The 13,645-nt window shown below is 39.2% G+C and overlaps 1 pseudogene; it reads right to left on the reverse strand.

The window, feature by feature from the left end:
- Window positions 1–12,064: 12,064 nt before the first annotated feature.
- Window positions 12,065–13,645, reverse strand: part of LOC149108144 (uncharacterized) — a 2,463-nt pseudogene continuing 882 nt past the window's right edge.

A 13,645-nucleotide genomic window follows, 5' to 3' on the forward strand; every position in this document is an offset into this window, starting at 1 on the left:
AGAATTTTGTCAAGTTAGCTAAGTTAAAAGGTGAAAGTGAAGAATGATCGTCGCAGTTAATTTTCCAATTTAAGCAACTGGAAAGAAGAAGCCTGAAAAAAATCAGGGCTTCAACGGGATTCGAACCCGTGACCTCCGCGATACCGGTGCGATGCTCTACCAACTGAGCTACGAAGCCACACATTGGGGGCGAGGTCAATTAATTGAGTTCATATCTTCCCGTGAGGAGTGAAATGATCTAAAGTTTATATGAAATATTTCATATATGAACTGCGGTTATAGGTGAAAGTGAAGAATGATCGTCGCAGTTAATTTTCCAATTTAAGCAACTGGAAAGAAGAAGCCTGAAAATCGAATCCCATTGAAGCCCTGATTTTTTTTTTCAGGCTTCTTCTTTCCAGTTGCTTAAATTGGAAAATTAACTGCGAGATCATTCTTCACTTTCACCTATAACCGCAGTTCATATATGAAATATTTCATATAAACTTTACATCATTTCACTCCTCACGGGAAGATATCAACTCAATTAATTGACCTCGCTCCCAATGTGTGGCTTCGTAGCTCAGTTGGTAGAGCATCGCACCGGTATCGCGGAGGTCACGGGTTCGAATCCCGTTGAAGCCCTGATTTTTTTCAGGCTTCTTCTTTCCAGTTGCTTAAATTGGAAAATTAACTGCGACGATCATTCTTCACTTTCACCTATAAGTGCAGTTCATATATGAAATATTTCATATAAACTTTACATCTTAGCTAAGTTAGTATGCAAGCCACCGTAATGGCGGTCGCCGTCGGCGAAATGTTTATTTGCTCAAAATTGGGGCAAAATCTTTCGGAGATGGAAGTCAGGACATTTGTAAGGATACAGAAAGTAATTTGGGAGCAGTTGCTGGCTTCTAAGGCTGAATTTATCCAGAAGTAAGCTGTATTTTCGTTTTCGTGCCGAAAGCCACGCGGTGAAATATTATCGGCTTGTTATGCTCTCCTGTTCTGTTTTTTCTCTTGGTCTTTTTTGTAGCCCGCCGAGGCCAGTCTTTCGTCTAAATCAGTTGAAAAAAGTTCGAAAAAGATGTTCCCATTCAAGTTTAAGCTCTCAGGCGATAATTCTGGAGTTTTTTGGCCGAAACGTCGACTTTGTTATGTTCGTGTTTTTCGGTTGCTATGGGCGACCGTGGCTTCCTTTGTTAGGTCAAGTCTGGGAAGTGATGTGACAAAAAAAATTCTAATTAATTCTGGTTTTGTTCGATTTCGCTGAAATTTTAACGCGATAAAGCTGGATTGTTAAGGAATAGGTTTACTTTCTGCCGATGTGTGGTAGCCATTAACGCTAAAGTGATATATCGCTTCGAAGTGTGGGTTTTCGAGAGATTTTTTTGCAACGTGTGGGTTCGGCGTGATTTTGTAATCGGAGGTTTTTGTTGACCCGGAAGGAAAAAATATCCGGAAAAGGTCATTTCATCAACGATTCAAACGAATAAAAATATTTATATGTTCCGAGCTAAATTTCTGGTGAAAAAATATAATTTTTGACGAGCGCTGGGTTTTTAATTTTTTCCCGCGAAAGTCAGGACCTGAGATGAGTTAAAATAACAACAGCTTTCTTTCTGTAAACTCACGATTAAATTTAATTGTTTTTTCCCTTGAGTAAAGGGCTAGCAAAGAAGTCACGCGAGTCACACAATTCAAGAATTGCGTTATCCACAGCTATCTTTAGTATGGTGGTTATTTCCCTACCAATGACATAATCCTTGCGTGTTCTGGCAAGTCCTTTGCTTGGCTTGCAAATATTTAATTTTCCTTCCGATTTATGACCTCGCTGTGATGAAACAACCGAAGAATTTACTTCATTTGCCTAAAACCATAAGAAATACTCGCAAAATTGCAAATAAATTAATGACCGTCGCTTCTGGCGAAAAAAACTTGCAAAGTAAACACGATCTTATTTGTCACCTATCGAAAGTGAAAGCTGCAACTTCAACGCATTCCATGGCTGACGTAATACCTTTTTTAGCGTATTTATTATTCTGTTTGAATCCAACGCTTCGATAAAACCAAAAGAAGATATATTTTACCCACAACAAAGAAAACAATATCCGTAAAATTGTCCGTGTATTAATGTTTCAACAGCTTTTAGCGAATAAACATCACACGTTGCGTGACTCAAAATTTGGCCGAGAGGAAATTTAGGTGTGGTCACCAACAAAAAAACAAAATAATAATAAGCCAAGGGTAGATTGTAAACCGCGCTCGGCCCATGGCCGCGCGGTTAAAAAAAAAAAACCACGGGTAAACCATGAACCGCGCTCGGCCCATGGCCGCGCGGTTAAAAAATAAAAATAAATAAACCACGGGTAAACCATGAACCGCGCTCGGCCCATGGCCGCGCGGTTAAAAAAAATAAAAAAAAAAACCACGGGTGAACCAGGAACCGCGCTCGGCCCATGGCCGCGCGGTTAATAAAAAGTAAATAAACCACGGATAAACCATGAACCGCGCTCGGCCCATGGCCGCGCGGTCAATAAACTTCGCAAACGCAACAACAGATCATGCACACGGACGAATAGTAAAACTGAGACACGAGGTTCTGAAATATGATCTGCCGGAAACGTCACTAATAGGACGGGAGCCACGTCGACGGCATACCGGAAGTCAACCTCGTTCCCAGGGTCCTCTCTCTTCCTCCTTCGAGAAAGTAGCCTGGTTGCGGCTGGTCACGTGTCTACGTATGCCAACCAAAGCCGAACAGAGGGTGGGTCCTCAACTTAAATTTAGTCAACACTGTCTAGGGAGGTGAATGTTACGCTGCTATACAGACGTTATTTATTTGAAAGTGAAACAAGTTGTTTGTCAAAGATCCTGCCTTACCAATGCTTCGTCGCTATGATCTGAACTCCTATGAGTATGAGATGCTAATTGAGAGGGAACTTTACTTATTTTTCAGCGCATTTTTAAAAACCGTCAACGACCTGCTTCGGATTAGTTTAATCAGTTTTTCACAGCAAAAGAATTAAGTAACCGTCAAATTATCGACGGGATGCATTCAGCTAAATGAGAAGCTAGTTTCTTGGCCGAAAATTGGACTTACCGCTAAAACAGTTTCAAAACGAAAGCCGTTGGATTTTGCAAACGCGCGACCGATGTCGCTGTTGTCAAGTTCTTCATAGAATTTCTCACAGCAAGACAACCGAATGACCGTCAAACTGTCGATTGGATGAATTCGATCAAATTCAAAGCTAGTCTCTTGGCCCAAGACTGGACGTATCAAACTCTACACGAAGGCATCAATGTCTCCGTTGTGATTTTGCCGATCGAAAAATATAAGCTGCTTAATCAAGTTATTAGTATTCAGCACTCAGTCGTTGTTGATGTCAAGTTCTTCGTAATTTCATTTCGCCGCAAGAGAATGGAATGACCGTCAAACTGTCGATGGGAGTAATTCAATGAAATTCAAAACTACCTTTGTCGGCGAACAAACGACGTATTTAATTCTAAACGAATGAGTAAATACCTACGTTGTGATTTTGCCGAATGAAAAATGAAATTAAATTCACCGCGCGGTCCATTTATTGCTGTGGTCGTCATTTCCAAGTAAGTTCTTTGTCAATTATTTTCACCACCACAAATTCCAAAGAACGTCCAACTATCGATGGCAAAAATTCAGCCAAATGCAGGGCTAACCTTTAAGCCGAACTTTGATGCATTGAACTCCAATATCGAATTTTGTCAATGCCTTCGCTGTGAGTTCGGCCGAGGTTACAAATTCCACTCCCTACTGGGCTCAGTAGGTGAGCTCAGTGGAGACAAACTTTAACTGTCCTGCCCCTCCCTCCAATCATTTTTCTGGAATCTGCAAAAATCTAGCAGACACGTGACCAGCCGCAACCAGGGTACTTTCTCGAGGGAGGAAGAGAGAGGACCCTGGGAACGAGGTTGACCGGAAGTTAATTTTCTGTCCCAGTCATGCGCAGAACCTGAAAAGCTGATTGCAATCTGCCGTCGTCCTTACGTTGGCGACGCCACATTCACTGTTTTGACGTAGTGCGGACACCGTGATAATTCATCGCAAAGTTTTGAGTCCTTTTCCACTTCAAGTGAGTATCTCAGCATAGATTCCAAGGAACGTTTCAACGAGAAGACAGTATTACTCCGTGAACAGCGCTACTTAATTGAAACTTGCATTCGGGTAACCCGAAAACACTGAACCCGGTCCACGGACCCCCACTACGGACGGGGTCCGCGGACTACCCTACGGACCGGTCCATTGGCTACCTCTACGGACCCCCTCTACGGACCACCCCAAAATAGTCTAAAAATAATAAATCACTCGTGTCGATGAAATTCCGAGTGTTTAACTGTGCAAATGTAAGACTTGGTTTTTTAACACCTCCCCCCCCCCCCCCCCAAAAAAAAAAAAATGCCTAAAAGCTGTATTCAGCGTAAGGAAATGCTAATGGCAAAAACAAGAAAAGTTCTTACCTTCCATTCGTGACTCCATCTGCCTATGTAAGATGTGTTTTTAGGTCGTTTAAGCTTTTTTGTATGTGTAATTTCGCTGAGCAAATTGTGAAGCTTGGAACGAGTTCACGAACCTACGGGAGAATGGACTGAACAAATGGCAGAGAAGAATTAACACAAATTTCGAGGCTTCCCAGAGACTTCCCAGAGGTGTCCTGGAAGCTTCCCGGTTTTTCATATACTGTATGGCCACAGCAAAGGAAATGGCAATGTGTAGTGATATAAATTGCGCCCGAGCGTGAACCCAAGTCTGTTACATTTACACAATGTAACGTTCGAAATTTCGTCAACACTAGTTATCAATTAGACAACCCGTAACTGAAATATTTATTTATTATTTCTATTCTGTTTTGGGGGGTGGTCCGTAGAGGGGCTTCGTAGGGGTAGTCCGTGGACCGGTCCACAGGTAGTCTGCAGACCCGGTCCGTAGTGGGGGTCCGCGGACCGGGGATCAGTGTTTTCGGGTTACCCGTTGCATTCACAAACTGAAAAATTTTGCACAAACATAAATGGTTTTGGAGTGAATTCTTTTTTCGTGAACTGCACGGCGTAATGCAAAGGATATCGATGGGAGCCTGATGAATGCCATCACAGATGTTCCCGTCCTAGAATTCACCAAGTTACCGAGCGGCTAAGACTCATTTCATTCGAAATTTCACAAAATGCGAAAAGCAAAGCCCCCGGGGCAAAGCCTTGATAACATGTAAGTGTATGCCAAAGACTATGATTCTGCGGCTGATTATCGAATTCTGAACTTTTGAAACCCATCCACAAAATCCTGTGGGCTCAACCATAGTAAACGAAGCATTGGAATTGTCAGAATAAGGCCAATACAAGAATATCTCTATCTTAGAAATACAAAGATGCCCGTTCTAAAATCGAAATGAAATCTCCACACACGATTCACCTTAACTGGTGGCAATTTGATTGGTTGTTTATAGTAGCTCCATTCTGATTGGAGTGACATACATACATCTCTCACTCACTCACTCACTCACTCACTTACTTACTCACTCACTAATCACTCGCTCGCTCGCTCACTCACTCACTCACTCACTCATCCATTGACCCGCTCGAAACATACCCCAGACCCGTTGACTAAGAGGTATTTTTTTTTTACAAAAAAAATAACTCAGTAAACCGCATTAATCTATTTTATCCCAATTTCCGTTGTTTTATACGCGTATTTATACGGCCGTCACGCGACAAACAAGTCTAAGACGATGTATTTCCGACAGGCAACATACACAGAAGTCAGTCACAGCTTGAGACCTCCATATTGCGTGACGGCCGTTCGTTCGTATGTTGATTTTAATCGCCGCACTATCGGAGGTTTAGAAAGCGCTTTCCTCGTTTAAAATGACGTGCATTTCAAGGGTTATCGATAGGCGCCAAGCGCATGTTCATACAAGGAGCTTTGGCGCGTGAATTCGGCTTTGTATGTCGTTATAACTGCGGACTCGGATCAGACAGTCTGTTATGAATTGCGACGTACTATTTTCAGAGACATATTGGGTTTATATCAAGCTAACGAACGCTTTAATCTATTGAGACAAAGCTTCGTAAGAAGATAAATGGGCTTTGAGCAGAATTGTGAATGATTTCACTTGCATCAGTTTAACGCTTTCAGTGTTTTGGGTACCCAAAACACTAGGGATTTGTGACAGCGTTAGGGGGAGGGACGGGGAATTTTGTTAAATGACGATATTTTGAATGTCTGGGAACTTTCAAAACCTTTGTCATAAAATAAGGTATGTTATTAAATCACTATGCATGATTGAAGTTGAATAATTACTATTGTTGAATAAAAATAAATGTGGTTGAAGTTGAACAAATATTATTGTTGAATGAAATTATTTTCGGTTGAAGTTGAACAAATATTTTTGTTGAATGAAACGAATTTTGGTTGAAGTTGAAAGAAAATGCGTATTGTTGAATATAAATATAAAATGTTGAATATAAATATATGTTGTTGAACATAAATATAAGTTGTTGAATATGAAGGTGCAAGTTGTTGAATTTTGCAACATTTGGCTAACCATAAGCGGGAGCGAGGAGAACTAGATAGGACTTCACGAACTGAAATGCAACTCGAGCATTAAAATTTTGCCCACAGGCAAAAATTTTTGGGCTTGTTCAAGCTGATACAATTTGATTTAAATAGGCTGATGAGCTATAATATCGCAAAGTCACTCAACAGCTCTCGCGAAAAGCTTTATATATCTATTTGTTGTAGATTCAATCATCGCAACACGATCGCATGTGTACAGTTTGATTTTGAGGTCATTTCAATCAACAAAAAATCGATTCCCGCTACAATTGTACAGCGAATTTAACTGGAAAAAAGTTCAATTAGGACTCCTCTGTTCCCTGTGTACTAGCCACACTAAACGTCGGCATCCGAGAAGTTTGCAGTTTAAGAGGCTATATGTTGCATATTTGTTAGCTAATTCGCACATTCGCTAGCCAATTTGAGATAAGGTTTAAATACTGTGTCTTTCCCCCTTAAAGCAAGGTTTCTTACATGCTACTATGGTTAGCACCGACGTTCCAATCTAGTGGATCTGAGTTAGATTCCGGGACTCGTCGGCTTTTTCCGTTTGTTTTTTTTTTTTTTTTGAAGCCACTGGTCCTTTTCTTTTCTTGTTCAACCCTTTTTAGCGGAGCTTTGGCGGCCTAAAGGGCCACCAAGCGGAGCCCCATACTCGTATGGGAAAGAAAAGGAAACCCATGAGTTGATTTTCCAATGGTTATCGTGGCTAGCGGTATTTCTCGTGGGCGCGTACGCACGACGACGACGACGACGGAGTCGCGCAACATGGCGGCCATACTCTAAATAATAAGCTGGCAGGGACCTGCAACCTTGGTTTACCATGTACCTCTGATATTGGACATCCATGTTATGATTAATTCACACCTGTCAAAACAAGGTATCCGCTGACCAGTATCACGTGACCACAGAGCGGGCTCAAGTTTAAAGCTCACGTGTTTTTTTGAAGATGACCGCTGACCAAGTGCTGGTTTTCGATTGGATCGCGGGCTCGTATTAGGTTAACTTTTTGAAAAAAAGGGCCGGGTTGTTCGGAAGCCGATTAACGCTAACCCAGGATTAAAAGTTAACCGAATAATAACTTTATCTTCTATACAAATGTTTTTCGCTGCTTTGTGATTATTAAAACTCAAAACAGAAGGCCAAGCAATATACAGAAAACCTCACTGCAAAGTTACAAAACTCAAATCAAACTTCTACCTTATCCTGGATTAACTTAATCGGGCTCTGAACAACCCGGCCCAGGAGCTACGCTTTTAGGCTGGCTTAAAACGATATATTTGTGCAGAGTGCACTATTGGGATGGTTTTGGGGGCTGCCATCCGCTAAGGCACTATGGAACTAAGGAACTATGGAACTAAGGGATAAACTTTAATGTTTAATTAATTAAGTAATTAATTTCAATTAATTAATTAGTCTAGAGGCAAGGAAGTTGTGGGGTTGGGCTAGGAAAGGTACTTGTCTACTGTACGTAAAACATATTCCACCTACGCCGGCTGAGTGTGAACATCGCAAAGCTATATATCTGTTTCAGAAAACCCCTTGCTATCCTTATGGTACTATTCTCTTTAGAACAAAACCAATTTGCTCTATATGCATGCGCAGATTAGTTAATGTTTGTGTCTTCTATATATTTCCACTCGGTTTTGTTTTATATGTCATGTGATATGACCGAGGACAGCAGTATCAGCAGGGTCGGTTCAAAATTTTCAAACTACAATAGTGTGTTTGTCAGGGTTCAAAGAAAGAAGGGAAACGTATTGCTTCTCCTTAGCAGCTTTTTAGTTCTTGCTTTAATTGCGTCTGTAAGAGAGACCAAAACGTTCCCGAGTTAGTGACTTTGATACTCTTCAAATTGTAATTTTGTGACAATAGAAACCAGGAAAGTGCTCAAATATTGCTGCAGACGCCGTATGGTCCGTGCACGGTTTGCCCAATTGAATTTTTCAATTTTCCTGAAAAATGGAATAAGCAAATATTACTCAACTAAACTGTTTGTAGTCATTTTCAGCTGACCAAGAAAAATGTTAAATTAGAACAGGGTCAGTGAAAACGTATCATTTTTCCATTTTTCTAATTTTTTGGATAAATCTAAAAATTAGAAAAATCTTGTTTATGGTTAAAAACGATATTTTTGTCAATTTTCCATTTTTCCGTTTTCCTAATCAACTGAAAAAACGCAAAAATGGAATATACTTGTGGCCATTTTCTATTTTTTGATTTTTCCGCTTTTAATCAAAAACGAAAAAACAGAAAATTGACATCTAGTCTACTGAATTTTCTATTTTTCTATGTTTGGCAAAAAATGGAAAAATTGTAGTTGTCTCTATTTTTTGCTACATTTTCCATACTTTGGTAAATTGGAGAAATGTCATCGATCTTGTTGAGTTATTTTTTTGTAAAAAAAATACCTCTTAGTCGGCGCGTCGGGTATGTTACGGGTCAATGGGTGAGTGAGTGAGAGATGTATGTATGTCGCACCAATCAGATTGGATCTACTATAAACAGCCAATCAAATTTCTTGTTGTGAAGGTAGATAGTATGTGAGGAGATTTGATCCTGATGCAGTTCAGAACGACCATATTTATTCTTCTACAAAAGAGGAGGAATTATTCATGTATTGGGCTTATTTCGACATCTTCTGAGGCGAGGATTTTGTGGGCGGGTTTGATAAACATTAGCAATTGGATAATCAGTCAAAGAAACATAGTGTTTGAGATATAACTACGAGCATTCAATGAAGGGTGAGCTTTTCCCATTAGATAAAATCTTCAATTAAATGAGTCTCAGCCGCTCTGCTACTAGGTTTAAGATTTGAATGATGAGAACAATTGTATTTTAGGGGAGCGGAATGCACTACTGGCAATTTGATGAGGTTGCGACCAGGTTCAAATCGTTTGCATGTTGTATTGAAACCTAAATATTGCTGCAGAGTTCGTAGTAAGTGTTCCGGGCGTGTAGTTAATGTCAGCATCCATTGACAAGTTTCACTGGGAAAAGCGAAGAGACCACAATTAATTTGGTCAACAGAACAAAAAGATATTATTCTGTGACGATTTTACAATTATAATGGTTCTTGTTTACCACTGGAATGAGAAAATACGTTTGAAATGAAAATAAATCTTTTCTCTTCAATGTTATCAGGGTTTTCGCTTTTTCACATTAATAGCCAGCACGAATTGCAGTAGGAGAAAAAGGAAATTGTTTTCGCTCATGGTAACTTTAGTGAGGTATATGAAGTCTTGGGCGTTTTATTGTATTAAACACAAGGACTTTGGTAATTGAAAAATAAAGACTGACGTGTATGTTGCCGGTTTGTGATTTTTAGTCCGGTTTGGAGCGGAGTGTGACAGTTAGATACATATACTGGGTTGTTTTAGAGTGCATAATGTTCAGTGTAATGGTGGCTAGTTATGAACGAGATGAGTCTTGAGTTTTGAAGCAGTTCATGAGTTAGTAGTATGCAAATTGCACAAGATGTTTTTATTTTTAGTTAGAAAGGGTAACTTGATACTTTTGTTTTTCACAAGGAGTAAATTCAATTAGAGCTGACAAATCGTCACCACTTGTTCCCACGAGATGTTTGCTATTTTTAGTTACAAATGGTAACTTGACACTTTTGTTTTTCTCAAGGGAGTAAATTCAATTAGAGCTGACGAATCGTCACCACTTGTTCCCATGAAATGTTTGAACAAACAAAACAAGATATTGCTAGTTTTAGTTACAAATGATAACTTAACACTTGTTTTTGACTTATTTTTTTGGTAGAAGAATACCTCTTAGTCGGCGCGTCGGGTATGTTATGAACGGGTCAATGGATGAGTGAGTGAGAGATGTATGTATGTCACACCAATCAGATTGGATCTACTATAAACAGCCAATCAAATTTCTTGTTGCAAAGGTAAATGGTATGTGGGAAGATTTGATCCCGACACAATTTAGAACGACCATATTTATTCTTCTATAAAAGAGGAGGAAGTATTCATATATTGGGCTTACTTCGACATTTTCTGCGGGTTAGGCTGAGGATTTTAGTTACGAACGAGATGAGCCTTGAGGTTTGAAACAGTTCGTGAGGTCGTGGTATGAAAATGCAACGAGATATTTTTATTTTTAGCTACAAAGGTAACTTGATACTTTTGTTTTTCACAAGGAGTAAATTCAATTAGAGGTCACGAATCGTCGCTTCTAGTTCTTCGGACATGTTTTAGAGGAGACGAGACTATTTAGATTTGAAACAGTTCTAACGTTTACAATAGTAAGTGCAGGTTACGTTTGTTTTGTTCTTGTTGCATGCAAATATAACGAGATATTTTTGTTTTTTAGTTGCAAAGGGTAATCTGACACTCTTGTTTTTCACAAGGGAGTAAATTCAATTAGAGCTGACGAATCGTCACCACTTGTTCCCACGAGATGTTTGCTATCCTCAGTTACAAATGGTAACTTTGTTTTTTATATGGGAGTAAATTCAATTAGAGCTGACAAGATATCGGCTATTGTTCCCAGGATATTAAACAAAAAAAGCTTTCATTTCTGGACAGTTTTTACTTCTCTGTTGTAGCAGTTTATTTTTGTTAGATGGGCATTTTATGACATTCTTTTCAGTCCGATATTTAAGGTAAAAAGTATCAAAACTGCTCAAATGTTCTTTGAAGACTGCGTGGCACCAAGTTAAAGTGCAATTTAATTAAATCAGACTTTCAATGTGTCAGAGAGGTTTTTTTCTCTTTCTTTAAATTTTCGGTGAAGTAGTGTTGTTGTGTTGTGTTGTGTAAAAAGGGTAAACTTACGACTCGTATAAAATGCGAAAAGGTCTCTTAACTTGAGTATTTTTGAGCAAAAATTCCTCTTGGGGGTTGGCAGGGCTATGTGATCGGTGAGTGAGGGAGTTATGCATGTGCACGTGTCACACCAATCACAGTGTGGGTTTTATCAAAAGACGAATCAAAGAAAAAAATAAGATGGTATCTACATTAATCTGGAGATGTGTCAGATTACTGTAGTTTGTTCAGTCAAACATCTTATGACTTACTATTTAGCTATCTTACCATTACCGATGTAACATCGTATGTACATCATAAATTCCCAGTTTCTTTCTTGCTGTACACCACAACCAAAATAACTTGTCGAATTCACCAAATCATTACTGTAAACAGCTCCATGAATACTCCTATCTCCGAGACTTCACACACACACACACAAAAAAAGACTCTTGCACGCCTTGCGTGCCTATGTTTAAACATGCTGTTGTGATTTTAAATGTACACACAAACGATTTACTGAAATATCTAGCTTTTAATGGCCGTACACGGGCAAGCAGCGTCGAGGGTCCGTGCACGGTTCGGCCAATTCAATTTCTCAATTCTCTTACAAAATGAAATAAGCAATTATTACTCAACTAAACTGTTTGTTTTTACTTTCAGCTGACCAAGAAAAATGTTAAATTAGAAAAGTGTCTGTGAAAACGCATCATTTTTCCATTTTTCTAATTTTAAGACAAATCTAAAACTTAGAAAAATCTTGTTTATGGCCAAAAACGATATTTTTGTCCATTTTCCATTTTTCCGTTTTCCTAACCTATCGAAAAAACGCAAAAATGGAATATACTTGTGTGCATTTTTTGTTTTTCTATGTTTTCGTTTTCAATCAAAAACGAAAAAAAACAAAAAATTGAAATCTATTCCATTCAATTTTCTATTTTTTCATTTTTAGATCAAAACCTTAAAATTGGAAAATTGAAATTTGTTTCACTAGAATTCCTATTTTTCAATTTCTTCACAAAAATGGTAAAAGTTTAAAAAAATCCTGTGATTCTCGATGGTTTTGAATTTTAGTTCTTGTAACAATATCGATTTTGTTGAAAAACTGTTACTGATGTGTCGTCTCAAAATGCAATAGTAGAATGACACGTGACCTAAGGTTTTTCCCGCCAAGTTGAGATCCCGGTGAGTTATTAAAGTGCACGAGGAGGAGATCAGCTATGGATGTTCCCGTTCCCCGTGTGAGTTGTTGTTGTTGTTGTTATTTTTTCCTAAGTTGTGGATTGATTTTTTTCCTGGAAATTGCATTATACCTATCAATATTGTTACCACAGATTAGCCTAATTACCTGCTTTGATAAGAAATAACACGCAAACTGCGGTGATAAACATGACAATAAAACGCATGTTAAAAAACAAAGTTCATTTTGCTTTGACTGTGTCTGTATATCTGGCTTTCTGCTTGTGTTATTTCGCATGCTCTTCATGTGACCCTGAACTGCCAATACCATGTAAAACTCTCTGCCATGGTCGACTCGGACTAAGCAGACTCGGTCAAACATACCATGTCATAAAAGCGTTTCCCTGGTGACAGCAAAAAAGAAAGTGAGCCTAAAAAGCTTCTGTTTGCTTTAAAACAACTTAGTATAATTTTATATACCTTTTTTCTAAAATGGGAGCTAATTATATCGGGATGAAGATGATGAGATTATTTTTTCAAAGCCATAACCGATTTGCCAGTTATAAACGAACTATAGCCATCCACGGCTATGACCTCGGTGACGCCATAACGTACAAGCTTCTCGTTATGGTCAAGATGAAGTTTGTGTCCAAAGTATTCAGCGAAATATGGCACAGGATTGAGGTGACGAGTAATCGATGTCTGCCGTTCACGGTGTTGTTGGGGATTGACCCGTTTGAGTGCTCGTCCTACGCTGTTTTCTCCAAGGCGCGGGCCTGTTGCATGTGTGATATAGCCAGTCACTATTTTTCTTCCGTACGTTGTACCAACCTTTTGTATTTTGAAAAAAAGAACAATGGGTCTGACAAATGGACAGAAGATAGGGAATAGACACAGAGTGGGAGTGGGTTATCGAAATGGGTACCGTTGGGTAGCAGTGACGTTACAAAGGGAAGTAATTATTTTAAAAATATAGCGCAAGACAAAATAGAAAGAAGGTAAGTTACGGTTGTTCATCCAAAGACTGGACAAGCCCATGGACACCTCTCCCAAGTTCCAGGTAGAACCAAGCTTTATGAGAGTTAAACTGCATAATTTAATAGCGTAACGTCCAGAAACATAGTTCTCGTTAGTCTCACTGAAG

The sequence above is a fragment of the Orbicella faveolata genome, unplaced genomic scaffold (genome assembly GCF_042242905.1).
Source record: "Orbicella faveolata isolate gen_17 unplaced genomic scaffold, um_ofav_v1 contig_26, whole genome shotgun sequence".
Lineage (NCBI taxonomy): Eukaryota > Metazoa > Cnidaria > Anthozoa > Scleractinia > Merulinidae > Orbicella > Orbicella faveolata.